Source organism: Carcharodon carcharias, chromosome 8 (assembly GCF_017639515.1).
Source record: "Carcharodon carcharias isolate sCarCar2 chromosome 8, sCarCar2.pri, whole genome shotgun sequence".
In the NCBI taxonomy this organism is placed as follows: Eukaryota; Metazoa; Chordata; class Chondrichthyes; order Lamniformes; family Lamnidae; genus Carcharodon; species Carcharodon carcharias.
In genome coordinates, this window is record NC_054474.1 from 76780273 (window position 1) to 76807901 (window position 27629).

The 27629-nt window shown below is 42.5% G+C and overlaps 1 long non-coding RNA gene across 1 annotated transcript in view; it reads right to left on the reverse strand.

The window, feature by feature from the left end:
- LOC121281595 overlaps nt 1-27629 on the reverse strand; it is a 63159-nt gene that overhangs the window by 20557 nt on the left and 14973 nt on the right. The gene's annotated exons all lie outside the window — the stretch shown is intronic.

A 27629-nucleotide genomic window follows, 5' to 3' on the forward strand; every position in this document is an offset into this window, starting at 1 on the left:
AAATGGTATACAATGAGTACTCAGGCTGCTTCTGTGGATACAGTTGCCAATTTGCCTCATGATGAATGCTTGGCTGAACTCTAAGAATGATGAATCCATGTAGATCTCAGCAGAAAATGTTTACACAGCTTGCAGGGAAGTGAGAGCTTTCTTTGATTTACACATTAAGAACCTTGCATTTTCTTTCAAAGGTTTTTCCAAAGCCTGTGTATTTTTTTCACAACATTAACAGGTGTGAAGTGGAGGAGAGTTTTTTGTCATTGATGCAATGATTAGTTGTGTTTGAGTGACACTTTTTTGAAGATATAAGCTGAACAATTTTGTTCACAGTACATATTCAAAGCTTCTTTGCTTATTATGACAGTTTCGGGGTCATTTCAAAGGCTTGCCAGACATGGGAATGCCTTGTTAGTTCTGTATATAGTGGACATTGGGAGAGTGGATATGAGGATGCATGGGGAGCATTGAAGGAACTTGGGGGTGCTGAGGGGCATTGGGATTATGTGGGAGCTTGGGGACATGGCAGAATAGATGGGGCATGGGGAGCATTGAACAGGCATGGGAAGTATGGAACTAAGGAGGAAGGCTGAAGAGATGGTCAAAATAAAATGAAGGCAAAAATTTAAAGTGGCCATTACGGCTGAAACAAAAACAAAGGGAAATCTGGGGGCACCAGAGGATAAACACTGGCAGTATCAGGGAAAATGGGGAAACCAGGCAAAAACAGGTTTCAAATTAGGTGTAGGAAATAGGTGGGCATGGAGATCAAAAAAAGCTAAAGTGCCGATGTGGAAGAGGAGTTGGGTAAAGATGGGAGCTAATTACCAAAGCCAAAAAGTAGGTACAGATTGGGTCTGCGGCAGTACGAGGAGCTAGATCAACTGAGAAATAATAATAAGAAATGCATCAAAGCCTCCTACTGATGGGACTATTATGTAAGTAATTAAAGGTATCCAGTTGGTACTTCCAGGCTTTACCATACTGTCACACCAGATGGAATCATGGCACCAGTGTGACACAAGAAACAAATGTGACAAACAGGAAAGTGAGCAGCTATAAAAATGAGAAACATTTTCCTGATGATCTCCTTATATTTCCAATATGAAATGTGTGCTTAAAATACAGAATGACATATTCCAAACAAAACAGAATTCAACAGATTTTACTGACCATAACAGATTGCCATTTCCTTTACTTAATAAATGAGCAAAACAGGAACTCAGAAGATATCTCGCTATTCTTTGTTTATACTTCATTCAGGGATATTAGACCAGACACACAACACTGTCCAAACAAATAGTTTCATAAACATGCATCATATGCTATTAAGGGATGATCAAATAGCAAAATTTTCTTTGGTTTATATAATAACTTGCCACTCTTGGACTTGGATTTAACTGGTCATTGACTTGTCCATGGCTGTTCAAATATATATTCCAGAGTTACACTTGTGTTGTCCCTGCCATGTGTCTAAGTGATCCATCATCCATTGTTGCAGTCAAAGTACTAGAACAAGATAGACTTTCTAAGATAAGCCAAACAAACAGTAAAGTAATAGAATTCCTGCTAGGATTTTTCTGTTGGCTATTGATTAATTATATGTAACTGTTAAGCATACCTTGCAGCATTTCAAAACAAAAACAAAAACAGAAATATCTGGAAAACTCAGCAGGTGGGGAAGAGCACAGTTGACGTTTCATGTCCTCATGACCCTTCAACAGAACTAAATAAAAATAGGAAAAGGGTGAAATATAAGCTGGTTTAAAGGGGGGGTGGGGGATGGTGTTGGGACGAGAAGAGCTAGCTAAAGGGCCAGTGATAGGTGGAGATAACCAAAATATGTCACAGACAAAAGGACAAAGAGTTGTTGAAGGTGGTGATATTATCTAAAGGAATGTGCTAATTAAGGGTAGAAAGCCGGACAAACAAGGTACAGATAGCTCTAGTGGAGGTGGGGTGGAGTGAAGGAATACTAAAAAGGCTAAAAGGTAGAGATAAAACAATGGATGGAAATACATTTAAAAATAATGAAAATAGGTGGGAAAAGAAAAATCTATATAAATTATTGGAAAAAACAAAAAGGAAGGAGGAATAAATGGAAAGGGGTTGGGGATGGCAGAGAGACTTCATGATCTAAAATTATTGAACTCAATATTCAGTCTGGAAGGCTGTAAAGTGCCTAGATGGAAGATGAGGTGCTGTTCCTCCAGTTTGCGTTGAGCTTCACTGGAACAACACAGCAAGCCAAGGACGGACATTGATAACTTTGTTTATATTGTTGCATGCCAAAAGATCTAATTTGAGTAAAGAGGTATCTCTCTCTGTTGGGCGGGATTCAAATCTCATTTACAAAAGGGCAGATAAGCAGCATGATGCTACTCAGTGTACTAAACTGTTGCGCAGACACATGTATTAAAAAAAAACAGTCTGTACTTTAATTTATTTCTCTCAATAACATGCCAGACTGTGTGATACAGCAGCCTGATTGCAGGCAATTAAAGTGGCATTAAATATTAAAGGACGATGAATGATGGCAATCTATGGTTGCTAATTCCAAATACAATGTATTACTTCTACAAAATCCTGAAGACGTATCTCCCACATTCAGTTTCCTGGAGGCTATATTGTTCTAACAAAACAAATTCTACTCATAGGGGAGGTGCATAAAATGACGCACGGTAACGTTGGGCGTGCGTCCTGACATCAACGCACATCATTCCGATCTTCCATTTGGTGGACACCCCCTGGAATCGGCTGCACACCTGCTGAACTGTCAAAGGCCTGTTAAGGCCATTTACAAACCTATTAATCCAACTGAGAAAGCTGCCATCCAACCTTAAGGTTGGCGGGCAGGCGAAGAGCCCAGGCGGCCTTCACATTTATCATGAAACCTCATCCATGGTCGGGATGAGGTCTCATGAAGGATTTATTAATTAAGTAAAAATTTTTATGAAAATTCATGAACATGTCCCAGCTCATGTGACACTCACATGAGGGGCATGTCTGAATAATACAATTTTAAAATTTTTTTCCAACTTTAAAAAGGGAACCTAGGGGAGAATTTTCTTCCTGTTGGGTGGGCCAGTTGGGGGCGGGCCCTGACTCTCCCTCCTCCCCCCGCCTGCTGGGCGTGCATCATGCTGGGCGGGCCTGAATTGGCCTGCCCTCGTAAAACAGCAGTGCAGCAGCCGATTGCGGGTGGCAATAGGTTCTGCATCTGCTCCCGACCAGCCAGCCCGACTGGGAGAAGATCCTCCACATAGAAATCCTTACAATCTATTGTTCTCTGCACTGTTCCTTCTCCAAGATGCTGGTTACAAGGTTTGCTCTTATATTTCTGCCAATGCTATTCTGTAGTCAACATCCAGAAAGTGCAACCCAAATGATTCAATGTTTTTGTTGGTGCCAACATATACTTCATGAAATTGGTATATCATTGTAATGCTGTGGCTAAGGAGTGGAACTTGTCCAATTACAAGCCCAAGCATCTACTCCACCATCCTGACATAGCAAATTGGGCCACCAACACGTTGTGCCAATAATGTCTAGGTATATTATCAAGAATGATCTCTAAGGAGGAAGTTTGACCAATTACATTTTTCAAGGAATTTTATGAGCGGGATTCACGGCGCTTCCCACCAGAAAGATTTTTCAATCCTGCCGAAGTCAATGGATGTTTGAATCACTCGCTGCATTTTACAAATCCGCCCCACAATGGGGCTGTAAAATTTCGTCCTATGTTTTATTTTGCACATCTGTGCAGCTTGTCATGCTGTGTTCTGAATGGAGAATGCTACATTGACTGTTGGCCTGTTCTGAACCCAAATAAACTGGGACCTAAATTAGGTAGCACCCAAAAATGGGCACAGGGATTGTGATACATGATGAACCTGTGCACAGTGATTGTGGGGCAGGCAACAGGTCAACTTTGTGCTGCCTGTTCATTTCAATGGCTTCAGCATCCAACCAACACTACTGTGCTATTGGTTGGCTGACACATTAGCAGGAGACTAATGATTGTTCAATGACTAGCGATATATACTTTGAGGCAAGGAGTCTAGTCTATAAGCCAGATGAACTGAGGGCACAGATAAGACACTTGGAAGTATGATATCATGGCTTTTAATGAAATATGGCTTAAAGAAGGCCAGGAATGAAAACTCAACATCCCTGGTTGTAGGGTTTTCAGATGGGATAGAGAAGATGGATAAAAAGGAAGAGGAAGGGTTGCAATATTGGTTAAAGAAACAATCACATCTGTGAGGAGAGATGAAATGCGAGAAGGATTATCAAATGAGGCTATACTGGTTAAACTGCAGAACAAAAAAGAGGCAATCATACTTTTGGGAGTATACAATGGATCCCCAAACAGTCAGAGGGAGTTAGGGAAAAACAATAGGTAGCAATAGTATCCTAACATCAAGTAGGATAAATCCATGAAAAAGATATAGAGGGCACAGAATTCTTGAAATATATTCAGGAGAACATTTTTGCCAGTACAGAATAAGCCAAGCAAGAGAAGGAACAGTGCAGGATGTGATTTTAGAAATAGAGTTTGGCAGGTGGAAGGGGGATCAATGGAAGAGCATTTTAGCAGCAGTGATAATAATTCCATTACGTTTAGTGTAGGTATGGAAAAGGACTCAGGTAAACCAACAGTAAAAGTTTTAAGATAAAAGCAAAATACTGCTGATGCTGGAAATCTGAAATAAAAACAGAAAAGGCTGGTAAAACTCAACAGGTCTGGCAGCATCTGTGGAAAGAGAAACAGAATTAACATTTCAAGTCCATATGACTCTTCTTCAGAGTTAAAGAGAAGTAGAAATGTGATGTGATGGATTTTATACTGTTTAAGAGCAGGTGGAGCAAGATAGAAGGTCAGGGATAGGTGACAGCTAAGGAGAGATTGACAAAGATGTCATGGACACAAGGCAAAGAGAGTGTAAATTGTAGTGGTAAAGAGTAAAGAATGATAATGGCAGAAGATGTTAATAGCAGAACAAGGGTCAGCACTCTGTGAAAGCACAACATAGAAACAAGTGACAGATGATCCTATGGGGTAGAGGGGTTGGGGAAAAAGGATTAAAAAAACAAATAAATAAAAGAATAAAATAAAAAAAATAAACAAATAGTTGATTTAAAAAGGAGTCAAGATGGAGGAGAGAGTTCATGGCACGATGTTGTTGAACTCAATGTTAAGTCCGGAGGGCTGTAAAGTCCCTAATCGGAAGATGAGGTACTGTTCCTCCAGTTTGTGTTGGGCTTCACTGGAATACTGCAGCAAACTAAGGACAGTCATGTGGACATGAGAACAAGATAGTGAGTTGAAATGGCATGTGACAGGAAGGACTGGGACATGCTTGCGGACTGAGTGATGGTGTTCCGCAAAGTTGTCACCCAGTTTGTGTTTAGTCGCCCCAATGTAGAGGAGACCACATTGGGCACAGCGAATACAGTAGACCAAATTGAAGGAAGTTTTAAATTGGGTAAAAGCCAATTTTACTAAGCTGAGATCAAATTTGACAGAGATGGCTGGAATTACCTACTTTAAAGTAAATCAATGTCAGAACAGTGGGAGGTATTCAAGGAGAATACAGAAAGGGTTTAGAACAAATATGTTCCCAGAAATAAAAAGGATGAGGCTCCCAAATCTGGAAACCCCTGGATATCAAAAATCATATATAGTAGGATAAAGCAACAAAAGGGAAGCTTATATCAGATACCAAGAGCTCAATACTGCTCAATAGAGAAGAGAAAATGCAGGGGTGAAATTAAGAAGGAAATTAGCAAAACAAAGAAAGGTTATGAAAATCTATTGACAAGTAAAATCAAGGGAAACCAAAAGCTGTTTTAAAATTACACAAAGCGCAGGGGAAAACTAAAGAAAGAATAGCTCCAATTAGACACAAGAATGTAACTTACATGGAGGCAGAAGACATGTGCATGCTTCTGAATGAATAATTGGTGTCCACTTTCACAAACAAAGTTTGATGGTGCAGACAATGTGATTAAGGAAGAAGAATGTGAAATAATGGATAGTATTAGGATAGTGAAGGTGGAAACAGTGAGGAGTTTAGCATCTTTGGAAATGAATAAATTGGCAGGCCCAAAAGAAAGGTTTCCCAGGCAGCTTAAAGAAGCAAGGGAGAAAGTAGCAGAGGCAATCACTGTCATTTTCCAAATCCCTCTGGCAACAGGTGTGATGCTGTAGGGCTGAAAGATTGCTAACATCATACCATTGTTTAAATGGGGAGAAAGAGATAGGCCAAGTAATTACAGGTTAATCAGCCTAACCATGGTAGTGGGTAAATTATTGGAAAAAGTTCTGAGGACAGCTGGTATAAGTCATCATTTTGAAAGGCATGGACTAGTCAAGGGCAGTCAGCATGGATTTTTGATGGGAAGGTCATGTCTGACTAACTTGATGAATTTTTTTGAGGTAGTAACAAGGAGCATTGATGAGGTTTGATGTCATCTACGTGGCTTTAAGCAAGATTTTTGGCAAGGTTCCACATAGCAGACTGATCAGAAAAGTAAAGCCCAATGGGATCCAAGGGAAATGGCAAGTTGATTCCAAAATTGGCTCTGAGGCCGGAAGAAAAAGCCGTTTAAAAAAAAACTGGTGTCTTTTGAATGAAAGGTTGTTTCAGTGAGGCTTTGCAAAATTCTGCAGAGATTCAAAAATAGGTCATATGGTTGATAGTGAGGATGAAAGCTGTAGATTACAGAAAGATGTCAATGGACTGGCCAGGTAGGTAGAAAAATGGCAAATGGAATTTGATCTGGAGAAGTGTGAGGCAATGTATTCAGGGAGGGCAAAGAAAACAAAGGAATAAATAATAAATGTTAAGTTACTGAGAAGTGTAAGGGAACAGACAGAAACCTTGATGTATATGCCCACAGACTCCTGAAGACAGCAGGACCAGTAGATAAAGTGGTTAAGGCAGCATTTATGATACTTTTCTTTATTAGCCATGGCATGGAATATAAGAGCAGTGAGGTTAAGCTACAACTATATAAAACTCTAGTTAGGTTACAGCTAGCGAATGTAGTTCTGGTCACCAGATTACAGGAAGGATGTGATTGCACGAGAGTAGGTGATAAGGAGATATCTGAGGATGATGCCAGGAATGGAGAATTTTAAGTATGTTGGAAAATTGGATAGGCTGGCGTTGTTACCTTTGGAATTGAGGAGGTGGAGGGAAGATTTAACTGAGCTGTATAAAAATATTAGGGGCCTAAATAGAGTGAATAGGAAGGGCCTATTTCCAATAGCAGTGAGATCAATAACCAGGGGGCATAGATTTAAAGCCATTGGCAGAAGAATTAGATAGATGTTGAGGAGAAATATTTTTACCCGGAGAGTGGTGGGGGTCTGGAACTGACTGCCTGAAAAGGTGGCAGAGGCAGAAACCCTCATCACGTTTATAGCATTTGAAGTGAGATAACCTACAGGGCTATGGACCAAGAGCTGGGGAGTTGCATTAGGCTGAATAGCTTTTTTTTGGCTGGTGTAGACATAATGAGCCAAATGGCCCCCATCTGTGCCGTAAATTTCTATGTCTCTATGTTTCTAACACAGTGAGAGGCTAGCAGCACTTAAAGCTACCCTGCACCACTTAAAGTTAATCTGCAAGTCATAAATGAGAGTTGCATGTGTGGCAGGTGCTGACAAGGTGCATGGGAAGTTACTGCAACCAGGGAAACATTGAAGAATAGCACAAGACAGGTGAGACTGGTCTTCAATGTATTCAGACACTGCACTGGAGGTGGAAGAGGCAGAGGAGGTGGAATAGAGGGCAGATGTTTCTATCCAGTGGGGACCATCCAGACATACTCAGAAGGCAGTGGGAGTAGATAGCTGTGGAAGTCATTGCCAGAAATCAAGCTCTGAGAACCTGAGCACTTTGCTGCAAGAGATCTGATGGCCTCACACACAGTAGTCGAGGTCAAGTAATCCATCTTTATGCCAATATTCTACCAAATGCGCTATTACATAGAAACATAGAAAACATGAGCAGAAGAAGGCCATTCGGCCCTTTGAGCCTGCTCCACTATTCATTATGATCATGGCTGATCATCCAACTCAATAGCCTGCTCCCGCTTTCTCCCCATATCCTTTGATCCCTTTTGCCCCAAGAGCTATATCTAACTCCTTCTTGAAAACATACAATGTTTTGGCCTGACTACTTTCTGTGGTAGCGAATTCCACAGGCTCACCACTCTCTGGTGAAGAGATTTCTCCTCATCACAGTCCTAAATGGTCTACCCCATATCTTCAGACTGTGACCCCTGGTTCTGGACTTCCCCAATATCAGGAACATCCTTCCTGCATCACCCTGTCTAGTCCTGTTAGAATTTTATAGGTTTCTATGAGATCCCCCCTCATTCTTCTAAACTCCAGTGAATATAATCCAAACCAACTCAATCTTTCCTCATATGTCAGTCCCGCCATCCCAGGAATCAGTCTGGTAAACCTTTGCTGCACTCCCTCTATAGCAAGAACATCCTTCCTCAGATAAGGAGACAAAAACTGCACACAATATTCCAAGTGTGGTCTCACCAAGGCCCTGTATAATTGCAACAAGACATCTCTGCTCCTGTACTTGAATCCTCTCGCTATGAAGGCCAACATACCATTTGCCTTCTTTACCGCCTGCTGCACTTGCATGCGTCTGCATGCATACCTTCAACGACTGGTGTATGAGGACACCCAGGTCTCGTTGCACATTCCCCTCTCTCTACTTATGGCCATTCAGGTAATAATCTGCCTTCCTGTTTTTGCTACCAAAGTGGATAGCCTCACACTTATTCATATTATATTGCATCTATCATGCATTTGCCCACTCACTCAGCTTGTCCAAATCACCCTGAAGCATCTCTGCATCCTCCTCACAGCTCACCCTCCCACCCAGCTTTGTATCATCTGCAAATTTGGAGATATTACATTTAGCTCCCTCATTAAATCATTAATATATATTGTGAATAGCTCGGGTCCCAGCACCACTCCCTGTGGTACCCCACTATTCACTGCCTCCCATTCAGAAAAAGACCCGTTATTCCTACTCTTTGTTTCTTCCTGCCAACCAATTTTCTATCCATCTCAATACATTACCCCTAATCCCATGTGCTTTAATTTTACATGCTTATGTGGGACTTTGTCGAAAGCCTTCTGAAAGTCCAAATAAACCACATCCACTGGCTCCCCTTTATCAACTCTGCTAGATTTGTCAAGCATGATTTTCCTTTCGTAAATCCATGCTGACTCTGTCTGATTCTGCCATAGTTTTCCAAATGCTCAGCTATTAAATTTTTTATAATGGACTCTAAAATTTTCCCCACTACCGACATCAGGCTGACTAGTCTACAATTCCCTGTTTTCTCTCTACCTCCCTAGTGGGGTTACATTAGCTACCCTCCAATCCGTAGGAAGAATTAGCCCCAGATACTGCTCAATTTACCACAGCTCATCACTCACCTAACAACAATCTCTGTCAGAACTCACACCTAATATTCATATAATTCACACCTAATATTCTTATTCTCCACTACAATCTTACACACTTAGCACAGCTGCAAGCTTCACACACACATCTCACAACATGCAGACATTTACAGTTATTCAACCATGACAGCTACATCAGCCAAAGACATTGCACTACACGCACTGATACACTTCCCTTTTACCTGCCAGGACAAGATGATGCACGCCAAAGACAGCAGGGGCTAACCAATGGTGACAGGCAAATCTGCGTGTCCTAACCTCCATGGAGGAGAAATATTTCACCATTATTTGGAAGGCCATTGCTGATTCTATGGCCAACAGAGGGCTGGAATCCATTAAAGATGACTGTATTGTCATAAATAATCCTTCCTCTCATATCCCACAGCTCATAATCTCTTCTGATTTACGAGTTTCAGATGATGTAAGCAAATGCTTCTTCTGCAAGCTCCCACCCGCATCACCACAACTTTATGCTGGTACCTTTCTCCTTTCAGATACTCAAAGTGCAACCTGACCAGGGAGTGGAGGGTCAGCAAGAAAACAGTGACAATGAAGATTAATGGTCACTTGACTTCAGACACATAACCACCATCTCAGATACTGATACTGATACTGCGTGTAAATTTAGAGGCTGGCATAAAGGCAGGATCAGTATTTGGTACGAAACTGGGCACATGCAGCCAGGGAAGAGGACAAGGATAGCAAAGCTCCCAGCTCACCAGAGGGTGAGGTTGCATATGAGTCCTAATGTAGAGGACTCAGGTAAGGACTTTCATTGGGAAGACTTCAGAAAGAGGCTGATAGGCATGCATAACAAAATGCTTGGTGCATTGAGAAGCTTGTCAGAAAGCCTGGAGTCAATGTTAAGGAGCATGGAGGATTCCAGCACTAACGCGATACAGGACATTGTGCAAAGCTTATAACCCAGTATTTCCAGCATGAAAGTGGGGGCCAACTCCATTCGCACACTTGTGGACCCAACTGTTTTGCATATTTATTGGCAATTACTCTTCAATAATCTGCTCATCAATGTTCAGTTTGGGGATTGCTCTAGAGCAACTCAGCTTCAGACCTCATTGGCATCCAATCATGGACAAAAGGGCTGAATTTGAGCTAGACAATAACTATCTCCAAACCAAAAGAATCTAACCAGCTGTCCTTGATGTTCAATGATATTACCATATCTGAAACCCCCAACATCAACATTCTGGGGGTTACTATTGACTAGAAACTTAACTGGGTCAGTCATATAACTACTGTGACTACAAAAGAAGGTTGGAGGCTGGGAATTCTGTGGTGAATGATGCATCTCCTGACTCCCCAAAGTTTGTCTACCATCTAAGACACAGGTCTGGAGTGTGATCCAATATCCCATTTGCCTGGATGAGTGCAGCTGCAAAAACACTGAAGAAACTCATCACCATCCAGAAAAGCTTGTCCTGCTCTCCATGGCCTCCATTCACCCCCCAGGTCATGCTGCATTCCAAGGAGAATGTGTACCAGTGCACCCATGTCTGAGGACAACTGGTTTATGCAGAGCTTTAATGTCAGCAAAAGTCTTTCAGCATGTGCCACACCACCCCTGTATGCCTATCCAAGTTTAAGCAACTATAGGAAACACCAAACTCTTGTTGAATCAAAGGAATAGCTAAAAGAGATCTGTTGCTGATCCCTCTTAATAGTAATGGTGGCGGCCAGGTCATGCCTGCTGCAGAACAGGATATTGGGATGACTTGCACTCATTTCTTCCAAGGGGTTCACTTAGAGTTCCAAAACTGCACTGCAATGTGCAGACACGTTTGTGGGACAAATTATACTGGTCACAATGTGTGAGATTAAAAGATGGCATCAGCTGGAACAGTGAAACACTGGAACCAGTTGAATTGGTCTGGCTCCAGAACCAGCCGGAGACCAGTTGAACTGTTTTTTTTTCGTGTGGGGCTCCATAATGATGTCAAAACAGTTTTGCACACTGATTGACATCATGATCTGCAGGCTCGGCATACTTCTGGTGGACATATAATGCGGGCGTTAATGCCCTCACCAACACTGTGACCAGTGTAATTTGTCCCACAAATGTGTCTGCACATTGCAGTGCAGTTTTGGAACTCTAAGTGAACCTCTTGGAAGAAATGAGTGCAAGTCATCCCAATATCCTGGCATTGTTCTTGCCTCATTCAACTTGGATTTCTGATTTTGTAAAGAATGGAGTCCAATAAATGTTTGGCAAATGGTACATGTACACTGTTGCAAAATTGCAAGTATCTGTTGTTTTCAACAGTGAAAAAATGAAATGTTACTGGTTATTTTAAAATAAGTAATAATTTGCAAGGACTGGCCTTACATCAAATTTTTATTTTAGATTACACAAACTTTCCAATGTATCTAATGATCAAGTCATTTTAAGCCATTGCAGAACACTAACAGACAGACAGGGGCAGTTTTCCAGAGAATTCTGTAAAGTTCTGAACTTTGTGGATTAGCTCCGAGGTCATTTTAAAGGGAATTGATATTTAGTAAAGTTCCTCACAGGACAATTAGCCAGATTAATAAAAATAATAAATAATGCGATCAGTGAGACTGTCACATCATTCATATAATCACTTCTATTCTATTAAAAATCTAAAATTAAAAATAAATAATATTGAGCTGTGCAAACTTTAATAGGCAATATGAGGGATATGATGTTTTCTCAGGTTTTCAGGAACTGGACCAACCTGAATACTCACAAGGAAGCAATAACATCACTTAAGCTTGTTTATAAAAATAACATTAATTTAGCCAATCCTCATGGAATAGTTTTTATGATTACAACCCATAAATACTATTCAAGGTTCCGCTAATTAGATAGTTAATCTCAGTAAGGTCATGTACAAGTACAAATAAACATCGCTTTAAAATCCAGATCTAAAATTAAACTCCAGGCTGTACTAATTTCAGAAATGTTTCCAACAGCATGATATCAAAAGGAATGTGAGTGATTTATCATCTATATTTTTAACAAATTAATGTACAATCAGGTCTGGGATAAGTATCTTTGATAAAAGACAGTTGGCAAACAGTTACAAGAAAATCACCAGCATGAATTCAACTATAATTTATCACTGTTACAATATTTTAACATGTTCAGAGTTCACTTTTTATATGGTAGGTATGCTGAGTAAAGGCAGCGTCACCCTGATAAAAGGGCAACAAAGGTGATAAATAATATTATTATTAATATGCTATGCAGCAATAGTCACTCCAATTCAAAGCAATTAATTACATGCATGGAGCTTGGAGACAGTTCTGAGAAGGATGATGAGGCATAATATAAATGCAAGCTTTCTTTGTCCTGCATCAGTATCTGGTCCTACAGACTTATTTAGCTGTCTGTAAACACAAAATTCTGGCAATATTGCTGAAAAAGAGACACGTTGAAACTTTTCATCTTGCACTCATCAGGTTACTTCAACAAGGTTGTTTACCTCATATATTTGTATTCTTGCAAAGTGTCCTGAGGAGTGCAAGATGGAAAGCTTTGACATGTCTCTTTTTTCAGTAATACTCAAATTCTGTACTACTAAATGACTATTTGGATACTGGCAGATTAGAAACTTGCAAGAATATTCATCACCTTTGTTTATTTGCAGTTTAACTTTTTTGTAGTAAGTAATTTTCAGAACAGTTTAATTTTTAATGGAAAATCAAAGACTAATTCCAAAAGTGTCCTGAGGAGTGCAAGATGGAAAGCTTTGACATGTCTCTTTTTTCAGTAATACTCAAGTTCTGTACTATTAAATGACTATTTGGATACTGGCAGATTAGAAACTTGCAAGAATATTCATCACCTTTGTTTATTTGCAGTTTAACTTTTTTGTAGTAATTTTCAAAACAGTTTAACTTTTAATGGAAAATCAAAGACTAATTCCAAAAGCAGAAGAAAAATCTGAATTAAAAACAGAAACTGCTGGGAATACTCAGCAGGTTAGCCAGCATCTGTGGGGAAAGAAAAACAAAGTTAACATTTGATGTTGACTTGAAATGTTAACTGCTTTTCTCTCTCTCTCCAAAGCTGCTGCCTGACCTGAACGCTCCCAATAATTTTGTAAGGACATGCCTATCTCTATGCTATATTGTATTTTTCTGAAAACTTCCACTTGCAATAACAGGAGCATACATATAAAAAGTCAACTTGTGCTCTGCAAGTGATAATAGTTAGAAACAGTACCCAGTTTCTCTTTTCTTCTGTCTCACAGGGATATTTAGTCATGAACTGCCAAAAAACTAAAACTAACAGAACAGAGAGCTATCAGCACACTCATAACATCTTTCAGCCAACTGTGTCATTACATGGAGTCGAGAGCAGTTGGCTGTGTCAACACTCAAGATTACAAAGCTTCATTAAATAGAATGAGAGGGTAAAATCCATACACCAACAAAAGAGAAATTTCCATCACAGTATTATCAGGATACCTATGGAAATACTATATTCTTTTCACAAAACAGTGCAAGTTCTAATTTTAGCATGAAATATAATGGAATATTATGAATGCACTCAGTGGTTGCTGATTCAACAAGACTGTTATGGTCACAACAGTTTGCATTTAATACTCCCCTGGTACCTGGTTCCCAATATTGTTTTTTTTACAACAAAAATGTCAAATAGAATGTTAGCACTTAATAAGGGCAACCATTTATTGTATAGTGAGACTGTGAGCAATCCATTGTCCCAGATGATGTTGATTGAACCAGGCCACAGTAAGTGTGATTATGATTAGGGGAGAAGGCTGCCGAGTGGAGATAATTAGAAGTGTTGAGGTGTGATAATGTCCAAATTAGCTGACAGAGAAGAAGGATCACAGCTGTGACAATGAATCCAATTTTTGCAGTACTGAATCAGGTGAATATTGCTCTTATAATCAAACTCAATTGTTTGAAAAAAGGAACCAGCGAGCAGTTTTTGCAAAAGGAACGTACAGAGCAGTTAGGGAAGGAAATACTTAGCTTGTTGGAAGTACATTGCTGCTAAAATAAGCAACATCAAAGGACAGTGCAGAGGCTGGAGGTAAAGCAATTTCCTGTCATTTTTGCAGAAGGGAGTCTGTGGTTGTTTGAGATACTCAACACATTGCTTGAAATATCATATTAATCTAATTATGATTATCCAGGGACGTACAACATACTTTCCCAGAATATTGTTGACAGGTCATAGATTTGTTTAACTATTAGCCAGATGCTGGAACATCTTCTATATTTACCAGTGCAAGATCTTTATAATTTATTTTCAAAACCAGGACTTTAATTCAAATATTTGACTATTTTACAAATTAGCGATGGATGTGGATATGGGTTCTTATGTAGTGAAATAGTATGTGTAGTAAATTTTTCTATTAGTTGTATAAAAACAACACTATTACATCCAATGCACTTCACGCCTTCTTATAGTCTCATTTATTGAATTTAATCCAACTGCTCCTTGTTTGTAAATTTTGTGGAAATCCTATTACATTTAGCCTGGTCAAGAGTTAGACTGACAAGATGAGACTCAGTGTAAGACATAATGGGGCTTTCCTGTCTGAATTTTCAGCTTAATTTTTGGCCCACCCTTGTTGTTGTTCAGCACCGTGGTAAACACTGCCTTTGAAGCTTAATGCACAACAAACTGTGACCAGGATAGCTATGAATAGTTATGAATTCAGCCTCAAGTACTTCAGGTCACAATCCAGATCAAGTTTTTATCAGTTTTGAATGCTATAAACATCCCCAGGAGTAAATGCACATTACTTCATGGGCATGCAGAGCGGGCGGGCCTAGGAGCGGTTGCAAAACCAACTGCCGCCCAGGATTGGGCCCTGACTGCGATTTCATGCTGTTTGGCCAATTAATGTCTAGCCAGCATGAATCACACGCTGCAACACTAAGCGCTGCCTGGGTGGGGGTGGGAGGAGGGTGAGCGCAGAAGTTTGCACATGCGGGCAGGTGCATGCACTGAAAGCTCCCTGAAGACACAGAGCTGCTGCAGGGCGCTGAAGATTTTTAAAAACACAAATAAAGAATTAAAAAATGTTAAAAACATGTCCCCTCATGTGACTGTCACATGAGCAATGACAATGTTATAAATGAGATTTGAACATTTTTATTGTATTTTTAATTCCTGTTGGAAACCTCATCCCGCCTGTGAATGAGGTTTCATAAAAAATCCAAAGGCCGCCTGGCCGAGTCGCCTGCCTGCCAGCCAAGACTAAGATTGGACAGGCAGCGAAAATTTCCATTCAATTATTAATTTAATGGCCTTAATAGGCCTGTTAATTGTCGGCAAGCACGCTGCTGACTCTCCTGCATGCCCGCCGACTGAAATATCGCGTGAGTTTGCGATGACGTCATCACGGATCATTTTATGCTCAAGCGGGTTGGCACATGCCGCCCGCTCAGTGAAAAATGCTGGCACATATATCTGTAACTACTCACAACCACTTCAAGGTACCAAGTTGTCATACCTTCACTGTGTTATATAAAAAATTCAATGTTTTTGCATTAAGACAGGCAAGTTGACTTTGACAATTTTTTTTATACAATCCTTGATGGCTCAAGAACAGGAGTCAAAATATTTAATTTGGTTTAAAAAAATCCTAGTTTCATGCCTTCAAATTTATTTTCCAGCTTCTTCAACTCTATCTATGGTGAACACAGTGAAAAAAAGAAACTGGAAGTAAATTTGGAATATGGGCCACAGTATGTTTTTCATGAAGGGTGTCAATTTAAATGATCACATGTAACCCAAAACTCCAGTAAGTCATGAAAAAGGCTACTGGGCTGTTGACCTTTATAACTAGAAGGCTAGAATATAAAGTGGATGAAGTTTTGCTACAGCTACACAACACCCTGGTTAGTCCACAAGTGGAATACTGTGTATAGTTCTGGGCATCGCACCTTAGAAAGGATACATTGGCCTTGGGAGGAGTGCAGTGGAGATTCACCAGAATATTGCTGATCTCCAAGCATTAAAAAATATGAGAAGCATCTACATCAACAAGGCTTATATTTCCTGGTATATACACAGTTAAACGGCGATTTGAAAGGAATTGGTAGGTTAGATAAGGAGAAAGGGTTCAAAATTCAATAGTTCACAAAATTCGAGAATCACGATATGTGATTAATCTGCACCTGTCCAAAGTAATGCAAACTTTGTGCTACCTGCTAATTATATTGAAATTGGCATGTTGCCCAGCACTGAATATTATGTTGTGTGGCTGCATGTCCCAACTGGGGACTCTTTCTAATAGTGCAACTGGTAAAGAGTTTAAGATACAGTTGAGTTTGAATCCAAGCAAATAAGATCAGCACCATCTTTCACATGAGGAGTGACATCCTTGACCCTGACATTAGGAAGTCATATCTGCAGGTACAGAAATGGCAGTTTTCTTGCCGAGCTATAGAATCCCTTATCGCTATTGGTTTCCTCACTTCCCTCCTTTCCCCCTGACCAGTATAGCCACCCATGGTGCAGAAGTCTTGGCTCTGGCTGTGCTCCCCAGATGAACCATTACCTTCACCCATATTGTGCTCAGGGGATCTCTGCATTACTTGCCTGGTCTGCATGATTGTCTGGTGGTCATCCTGCCCCCTCTCTGCCTGCAAACCCGTAAGCTGCAGCATGACAACATCTAGAAACAATACTATCCACATAGCTGTCAGTGTCACATATGCACTGCATTGACACCGCTGCTGCTCAAGCTCCAAAACCCGGAACTGGAACATGGAAGGTAATGAGAACACATAATTAATAAAATTATATTTGAACATTAAGGCAAAATACATAGATTTCTAGAAATTTTCAAGGTTATAAGGATGTATTTCTTAAAAATTGTAATGCACAATATAATTTAATGGAAATCGCAATGTACAAAACAATTAGAGTGTGTGATATTGTAAGCAGTTGAAAGCTTTATGCTATAACTGGCATTTATAAATTAAACCAAGTGATATAATTTTTGACATGCAGTTATAATTACCCAAAGGAGCAAAACCTTCTGTGGGCTGGCATTCACCAGCATGAAAACCAGTGGCTACAGTGGCTTGGCAACAGGCACCAAGGCCGAAAAGAGCACCACATAATGACAAATGGCAGCTTCATGTGCAGCACTTGTGGCAGAACCTCTTTCTCATGGACTGGCTCCTTAGCCACCAGCAAAGGTGCACCACTGAAGACAACCCCATCTGAATTGGATTTGTTTGCTGCCTGTACATCATCTCTCATAAGTGGACGGATGCTGGCCAGCCAACAGTTAAAATTGCATTGCTTTTAGTGTGTGAAAGGCCGCTTAAAATGTTGAGTCCCATGTGATGAGTGCCAATTAGAATAAGATAAATCTGACATATGGTATGAATAATGGAGGCTGCTCTGTTTCCTTTTTGTCAACTCTGAACACACATTTTCCATTAAGTTTTTTTCTCTAGTACAAATTGTTCTATTTAAGCTCATTAGTTTTTAACTTTTCAAAGTCATGGGCCAGAAATTTACATAGCCCATGTGGGTGCATGGCAGTTGCTACTCAGCACAAAATGGCATCTCACGACATTTTGGTTGGCGGGCGCACAAATATTGGTAGTGCACCCATTGGCAATTAAAGGCCCAATTAAGGCCATTAAAAGCCAATTGTTCTGGAATTTGAGAGGTTCATGTGCCTTTTTACTTGGTGCATGGGCCAACTGGACAAGCAGGCTTCACGTTTTCTCATCACTCTAGATTCAGGGTGGGATACAAGAGCCAGAAGGAATGGAGAGATGAGGTGGCAGGAGTATTAAATTGAGTTGTGAGTGTGTGCATTACAGTTCATTTTTTGATTCACTTTGTTCATTTACAAAACTTTAGGAAGTTTCAGTCTTTGCTGAGGCTTTCTGCCTACAGGTACCTTCATACTTTAGGTCAAACCTCTGTAAGCATAAGGTTTGACATGGGTATGGTGTACTCTGCTGGAGGGACCACCTCAGATGAGGAGAAGAGGGCAAGAAGGGAGAGGAATCCAGCTGTCCACAGGCACCAATTTGGAGTCTGCCCTCAGGATCAAGAGGCACAGCCAAAAGTGATTGAAGGCCAGCAGGTGTTGCAAGGGAGAAAGGACAGGAGAAGGCACCAATATCCAGATAGAAGAGTGTACAGGCTGCGATCCACCTACCTCAACAAGATAGAGGTGCAGTTCCAAAGAAGTCTCCACCTCTCCAGAGAAACAGTCACTCTAATATGTGGCATGATAGGACCCAAGATAGCCTCAAACTTTGTAGGAGGACCACCCAATACCAATGGCTCTGAAGGTCATAGTTACCCTTAACTTTTATGCTCGAGGTTTGTTCCAGGGGTCAGTGGGAGATCTTTGCAGACTGTCACAATCTGCAGTGCACAGCTGCATCAAATTGGTGACAGATGCAGTGTTCCAAAGGATAAACACCTTCATTCACTGCAAAAAAGACAAGGTCAACCAGGCATAGCAAGCCAGAGGTTTCACAGCAATAGCAGGATTTCCAAAAATTTAGGGAGCCATTGACTTCAGGAAGCCACTTACCTGGGGGGCAGAGAGGCGCAGTATAAAAAAGCAATCTGGAACGGGAGAGAATAAATCAGGATCAAGGCTTGAGGACTACACCACTTACCTGGGAGTCAGAGAGGCAGCGGACCTATGAGGAAGCAAGCCAGAGTGGTTAAGTATAAATCAGGACTGAGGCTTGAGGCTTACACCACTGACCTGGGAGGTGGAGAAGCACACCAGTCAGTTGGTCAGAACCAACTCACACTGAGTCCGAAAGGAAAATGAGAAGAAACAAATAGTGACATCACAGGAAAACCATAAGTTCATTGATTTGTAAGGAACAGTTGTTAGGGCCTATCTTTAAATTGCTATAAATGAGAAAAATGCATTATTTTTAAACAAAGTAGCTATACTTAGATTTAAGTAAGAAACACCAGAAATAAGGGAAAGTCAGGGTCAGTATAAAAAAGTAATATAAATAAATCAAAGTAAAAGGTATCTCGATTGAGTGGAATGTGTGTCTTGTAATATGTGGGAAGTCTTGGACGCTACTGGTATTCTAGATCTGCAGGAAGTGCTGCCACCTACAGATCTCGAGCAGGGGCTGGAGTCATTGCAGCACATCAGCCAAGCTGAGAGTTATGTGGATAATACATTCAGAGAGGTGGTCACACCACAGCTTAGGGGCCTGGAAACAGAAAGGGAATGCGTGACCACCAGGCAGTCCAAGTGAACTAGGCATGTTGTGCAGGAATCCCCTGGGGTACCACTCACAAATTGCTTTTCCATTTTGGAAGCTGGTGAGGGTACTGGTTCGTCAGAGGAGTGCGGTCAGGACAAAGTTGTGGCACCAAAAGCGGCTCAGCTGTACAGGAGGGGAGGAAGAAGAAAGGAAGAGCAATAGTGATAAGGGATTCATTAGTTAGGGGAACAGACAGGCATTTCTGCGGCTGTAGATGTGATTCCAGAATGGTATGTTGCTTCCCTGGTGCCAGGGTCAAGGATGTCACAGGGCGGCGGCAGGATATTCTTCTTGGGGAGTGTAATCAGCCAGACGTTGTGGTCCACATTGCTGCCAGGAAAGGGGATTTGTTCCTGCAATCAGAATTTAGGGAGCTAGGTCAAAAATTATCAAGCAGGACCTCAAATGTAGTAATCTCTGGATTATTCCCAGTGCCTCATACAAGTGTGTACAGAAATAGGAGGATAAGGCAGATGAATGTGGCTGGAAAAACGGTGCAGGAAGGAGGGCTTCAGATTCCTGCGACCCTGGGACTGGCTCTGCAGAAGATGGCACCTGTACAAGCCGGATGGGTTGCACCTGAACAGAGCTGGACTGAGTTTCTTGCGGGGCGTTTTGCTAGTGCTGTTGGGAGGGCTTTAAACTAACACGGCAGAAGTGTAGGAACCAGGAGAGAATATTAGAGAGGAATACCAGAATGCACAAAATACTGTGAGAGACAGGAAGCACTAGTATAGAGAAATAGTAAGTTACTTGGTGGAGTCAGAGTAAGGGAGAAAGTCACCAAGTCTAAATCAGGGTTACTGTGCATGTATGTGGAGGCATGGAGTATGGTAAATAAGATTGGGGAGTTACAAGCGCAGACTGCCATGTGATATTGTGGTGATAACAGTTCTGGCTCAAGGGAGGGCAGGACTGGGTGTTAAGTAATCCTGGGTACAATAGATAGTAAAGGAAGAAAAGGAGGAGAGGTGGTGGTATTGTTTAAGGAGAGCATTGCTGGAGAAGGAGGATGTCCCAGAGGGTTCAGCAACAGAATCAATTTGGCTAGAGCTAAGGAACAAAAAGTGTGCAACTACATTGCTCGGTGTAGTCAATAGACCTCCAACTAGTGGGAAGGATCTAGGGGAACAAATCTGCAGAGAATTTACTGAGAGATGCAAACATTATAGAGCAGTTATAATTGGAGATTTTAATTACCCAAATGCAGACTGGATTGTGTTCAGGATAATTTTCTACAGCAGTATGTGTCCAGTCCAACAAGAAAGGATGCACTGTTGGACCTGGTTCTTGGAAATGAGGTTGGCCAAGTAGATCCAGTGTCAGTAGGGGAACATTTAGGAGACAGTAGAAAAGGTTTAGGATGATGGTAGAAAAGGACAATGTAAAATCCAGAGTAAGAATAATGAATTGGGAGAGAGCGAAATTCAATAGAGCAAGAACGGAGCTGGGCCAGATAGACCAGAACCAAAGGTTGGCAGGAAAAACTGTAGCTGAACAATGGGTTACCTTCAAAGAAGAAATGATTCGGGCACAGCTGAGATACTTTCCCTCAAAAGGGAAAGGTAGGACAAACAAATCCAAAGCTTCCTGGATGAAAAAGGAAATAGAAATTAAGATAAAGCAGAAAAATCGTGCTTATGACACAGGTAGAAAATACAATTGAGAACCAAACAGAATACAGAAAGTTCAGAGGGGTGGCAAAAAAACAAAAAAGAGAAGCAAAGAAGGGGTTATGAGAAAAGACTAGCAGCCAACAAAAGGGGAATCTCAAAGTTTTCTGTCAGAAAATAAATACTAAGTGAGTGGTAAAAGACGGAGTAGGGCCGATTAGGGACCAAAAATGGGATTTACACATGGAGGTAGGGGGCATGGCTGAGGTGTTAAATGAATACTTTGCATCTGTCTTTACCAAGGAAGTAGATGCTACCAAGGACATGGTGACAGTGGAGGAAACTCTGTCACTGGAAGGATTCAAAATTGATAAGGAGGAAATGTTGGATAAACTGTCGGTACTTAAAGTTGACAAGGCACTGGGACCAGATGAGATGCATCCAAGGATATTGATGGAAGTAAGAGAATAAATTGCAGGGGCACTGGCCATAATCTTTCAGCCTTCCCTAAACTCAGGGGAGGTGCCAGAGTATTGGAGAATTGCAAACGTCTTGTTCAAAAAAGGTTGTAAGGATAAGCCCAGCAATTACAGACCAGTCAATTTAGCTTTAGCGGTGGGGAACCTTCTTGAAACAATTATTCAGGATAGAATTAGTAGTCACATGGAGAAATTTAGGTTGATTAGGAAAAGCCAGCATGGATTTCTAAAGGGGTAACCATGTTTAATAACTTGCTGGAGTTTTTTGAAGAGGTAACATAGAGGGCTGATGAGAGTAATGCTGTTGATGTGGTGTACATGGACTTTCAAAAGGCATTCGATACATTGCCACACAACAGACTTGAAAGTTATAGCTCATGGAATAGAAGAGACAGTAGCGATGTGGATACAAAATTGGCTGAATAATATGAAACAGAGTAATTGTCAATGGATATTTTTCGGGCTGGAGGAAGGTTTGTAGCAGAGTTCCCCAGGGGTCGGTATTGGGACCCTTGCTTTTCTCGATATATTTTAATGACCTAGATCTTGGTGTGCAGGGGACAATTTCAAAGTTTGCTGATAATACAAAACTTGCAAGCATTGTAAACTGTGAGGAGGACAGTATAGAAATTGAAAAGGACATAGATAAGTTGGTAGAGTGGGCAGATTGGTGGCAGGTGAAGTTCAATGCGGAGAAGTATGAGGTGATGCATTTTGGTAGGAAGAACATGGAGAGACAATATAAAATAAAGGATCTGATTCTTAAGGCAGTGCAGGAGCAGAGGGACCTGGGTGTGTATGTGCATAGATCATTGAAGGTAGCAGGACAGGTGGAAAGAGCAGTTAATAGAGCATACAGTATCCTGGGCTTTATTAATAGGGCCATAGAGTACAAGAGCAGGGAGCTTATGCTGAGCTTATATAAGACATTAGTTCAACCTCAGCTGGAGTATTATGTACAGTTCTGGACGCCACACCAAAGGAAGGATATGAACACATTGGAAAGAGTGCAAAAGAGATTTGCAAGAATGGTTCCAGGGATCAGAAACTTCAGTTACGAAGATAGATTTTAGAGGTTGGGACTGTTCTCCTTGGAGAGGAGAAGGCTAAGAGGAGATTTGGCTGAGGGTTTCAAAACCATGACGGGGTTGGATAAAGTAGGTAGGGAGAAACTGTTCCCATTCGTAAGAGTTTGAGAATGAGAGGGCACAGATTTAAAATGATTTGCAACAGAAGCAAATGTAAGGAGAGAAAAACCTTTTCACACAGCGAGTGGTTCGAGTCTGGATTGCACTGCCTGGAAGTATGGTGGAGGCAGGTTCATTCAAGGCATTCAAGAGGGCAATAGATGATTATTTGAATAGAAACAATGTGCTGGGGTATGGGGAAAAGGCAGGAGAATGGCCCAAAGTTATAATGCTCATTTGGAGAGCTGGTGCAGACATGATGGGCTGAATGGCTCCCTTCTGTGCCATAGGTTTCTGTGATTGCATACGTGGCCATCAAAGCACCTGCAGGAGAGCTGGGGGCCTCTGTGAATAGAAAGGGGTTCCACTCTCTAAACGCTCAGATTGTGTGTGATCACCAGCACGAGATCCTGCAGGTTTCTGCTGGGTATCCTGGAAGCTGCCATGATACGTGCATCTTCTGTCACTCCCAGGTGCCGAGGCTATTCATAGCCCCAGCGCAGTTGGAAGGCTGGCTAAAGGGGGACAAAGGATATGCACTCAAAAGGTGGCTGTAACATTGCTCAAACACCCAAGGACTCCTGCGGAGGAGGGGGACAACTAGAGTCATGCCTCCACAAGAGCCATTATTGAGCGGACAATAGGTCTCCTCAAAATGAGGTTTTGGTGTCTCGGCCGGTCAGGAGGGTCTCTGCAATATCCTCCAGAAGGCACTTCCCTTATAATAGGTGTGTGCTGTGCCTTTCACAGTCTGACTGTGGGAGCAGATGGAGGGTGAAGACAGCGACGTTCATCCATTAGCTGCTGAGGATGACTCCAGCGCTGAATCAGAAGAGGAACCTACTCAGCCCCAGGATGAAGAAGATCCAGCAATGAGGATGCTTATGGGAGCCAGGGAGACCAGGGAGGCCTTGATTCAGAGGAGTTTCCAGTAGGGCTCCAAAGTCAGGACTCCAAACCTTTGCAAACGGACTGTCACCTTACTGCTCGGGGCTGATGAGGCTCTCCTGCCATCATCATCTCCTGTCCCTCCCTCTGAAATACACCATCCAGCCCAATCGATGTCTTACACAGAGTTGCAGGTCTCCTCACTAACTATGACATAAAGCATAATAAGACCATGATATCATATTTTAATATTGATTTGTGACAGAAACATACATTAAACAAGTGAAAATGAGAAAGAATTCACTTGTGAAAGCCCTTCCGTGATTATAGTAACTTAAATTTCTGTTTACAAGTGCTACGTCTTGGTGCTTCTCCCTCACTGGCAGCTGAATTGGAGGCAGGCTGCTGATTCTGGTGCCCCGACGGCCTTGATGACCTTGACGGCCATCCTCTGGTTGCCAAGGCCTGTATAGGCCCCGACTGGGTGGAACAGTCCAGCACTATGGCTGGGCACTCATCAGTCGTCACGGTCTCCTCAGTTTGACGGCCACTGGCAAAGGGGTGAAGTAGCTGCTGCTATGATAAGGAGCACCCTGAGAGGAGCCCCCAGATGCATGGAGCTGCAGGCCATCCACCAATATGAGGTTTGTTTGAACCTCCTTGCTCACCAGAGATGGGCGGGACAACAGCAAAGTTACGAGGTGTCTCATCCATCTTTCACATTGGCAGTGACCTGCTGAAGTCACTGCCAGTGTGTGGGCTCACAGGTCTGATCACAACCTGTGATGACTCTATGGAGCTGACTGGTTTCGTCAAGAAACAGTTAAATTTTATTACAGAGACTCGATCAGATCTCCCATCGGAAAAGCCCAGCCCCAAGGATTGCCCGTGCTAAGCGCTCACTGGTCGGTGCCCCCACAGCACACCACATTACCCGTGATTGCCAGGAGGGATTGACTGTATCTCCAGTTACCATACAACCCCAAAAATCTCTGATTGAGTTCCTGGAACTGTTGCTCTATGAAAGTTGCCACTCTCTCAATGGAGGGTGCTGTGTGTTCAGAGCTGTGAGTTAGAGCAGTGCTTACACTCCACATGCACTCCTCCAATACAGAGACCATAGCATGCAGATCCTCAGGGATTTGTGCTGGATCTTCTAGCGCATCTTGCTGGACATCCAGCATTTGCCATCTTATAGACAACTCAGAGGCTCATCATCAGCCTCGGTCTCAGCATCGTCCCAGTCTCCAGCAATCCTCTGATTGTTGGCAGCTTGTGGACTCTCTGTCTCCTCAAGAGAGTGTGACTTGCCTTTCCCAGTGTGCTCCACCATCTGTTCTGGAACGCTCAAAGCCCCCGAAGTGCCTGTATCTGAGGTGGTGCACGGTGCAGAAAGAGGATGTGATGCAGGTGTATCTGGCTGGAAATCATCCTTCGATGTCAAGGAAGGGTCTTCTAGGTCATTTTGCAGTCTGGAGGATGTTCCGTCTGATGTAGGGATAACATCAGTATTTAGGAATCAGAGTACATGCATTCTGGTAACTTCTCAGATTGGAATTCTGGTTAAGCAAGGACTTCTGAAGGGACGAGCATAACAGATTAGTGGATTTCACCGGTCAGTCTTACAACCGCTGCCCTACATCTCTCATACCCTCCCCCAATCTGTTCCTTGTCCACTGGACTCTTACCCTCCTCTGAAACCGCTTCCTCTCCCCAACCTGTGAACTTCGCTCCACATTCACATGCCATCTCTAGGATCTGCTCCTCCACCGGAGTTAGCACCGAGGATTCATCCTCGATCCCGGACATTGTGACTCCTATTCTCCTGTAAGGACAATAGTGCTTTCATGAGTCCCCCCTCCAGATGCCAAAACATTCTATCCTCCTCCCCAAAGTCACAGGTTTAGGTGCCCAGCATATTGCGAGAATTCCCCTTTCATACATGCCAGCCACCATGTCTACTCATATGCAGTCTTGAAGGGCACAGGAAGATGTGCCAACTTAAGCTCAGGTCTTTACAGCCAGGAGCCCTGACAAGTGCAGGCACACACAAACACATCTCTCCATGGTTACATGAGGACTCAATAATCACTCACCCTCGCAGAGTGCAGAAGGTAATCTTTCTACCCTGCATCCAGATCCTTTGGACTACACCACAGCCGCTGACCAGAGATCCCACCTCTAACAAAGTTTTCTTCATTAAGTGTGGAGGCCTCCTCTTGCCGCCTCGCTGCAGCAATATCTCCCGATGATCACTGACAGCCTCCAATAGAACCCGCAGGCAGTCACCCGAAAACCGGGGGCGGGAGCTTCGGCTATTTCCACCACGCTGGGCATGAGTTCCGGGTCCAGAAGACATTGCTAATGTTCCGGCCACATTTCCCTGTATAGCATCTCACCACAGTTGTCTGGCCTTTTAAAGATGACAACAGCTCACCGTCACAGATCCTCCAACCAGGGAGCTGCTTTTAAACCCCCCCACCCACAGCTGCACACGTCCTGGCACCTGCCCTTTTCCCACCATGCCCAGCAGCACTAAGTCTCTGACAGCATGAGTTTCACGTTGGCTGGCAGCTAATCGGGCAGCCAGTGTATAATCGCTCTCGGGAGCTGATCGCTGTCGGGAGCGGATTTCACATCCACTTCTGGTCCCGCTATCATGCTCCCCTCATGAACTGAAAATTCAGGCCACTCTTTCAGTCACTAAATAGCTTTTGAGATGTGGAATGTTTCTATAGGTATACTTCATTAGTAATATTTCGAAACTCTCAAACTTGCAATCAGACGTCAACGTTTTCAATCTGCACATCTTGGCTATATGTCTTGAGTTCACCTACACATACAGTGATCATTCAGGACATCCTTTTGCTTTGAATATCTCAGTATTTAATGATAGAGGATTTCTAACGTTAACTTGGAAATAACTGCCACAACTTTACTAGCCATGCATCTAGTGCAATTTCAAAATTTGTAATGACACAAACAATGGAATTTTCCGTTGATGGCGGGCGTGTTTGATGACATGAGTGGACAATATGGCAAGAAGAACAAAAATCAGTTTCATGACCTCATGACACCTGTTTGTGATCATTCGCTCCGCTCATCAATGGCGGGCTGCGTTTCACGCCACTGCACGTTGGGACATTCGTTGTAATACATCAGCATATCATTATAATCCCAGCTTACCGGAATCATCCCCTCACGCTGGATCATCCGGGCATGTCAGCATGATTGCACGCCGACTTGTTTCACAACTGAGCACAAGCAACGTGCACTTGGCGAGCTGCACCTTACTCGTGAGGTTTGTTTGCCTACCTTGCCTTGCGCAGCCCACGCAGTCATCAGCGCCGGGTTTTGCAGGCAGCACCAAATCACTTTTAGTGGGGGCTCACAGGCAGATCTGTACCTACCAGACCAGTCATAAGGCAGGGGGTGCTTTTCAACAGCTGCAGGGATAGGGCTTGCTTTGGGAGGGAGGAGAAGCAGCCTTAGGCAAGGGACGAGGCTGCAGGGCGAGGGTTGTACTGGGGAAGTGGGTGTCACAGGGTGTGTATAGGGACATATGTTGATCCGTGCAAGTGGTTTCAAGAGGGTGAGGGCTGAAGAGGCAGTCTCCAGAGGAGATGAGGCCAGATGGTGATGTGAGGGTGTGTGAGAGAGAGTGTGAGTGGTGATGTCCCTTGAACTGGCAATGAGATCCCAGTTTATG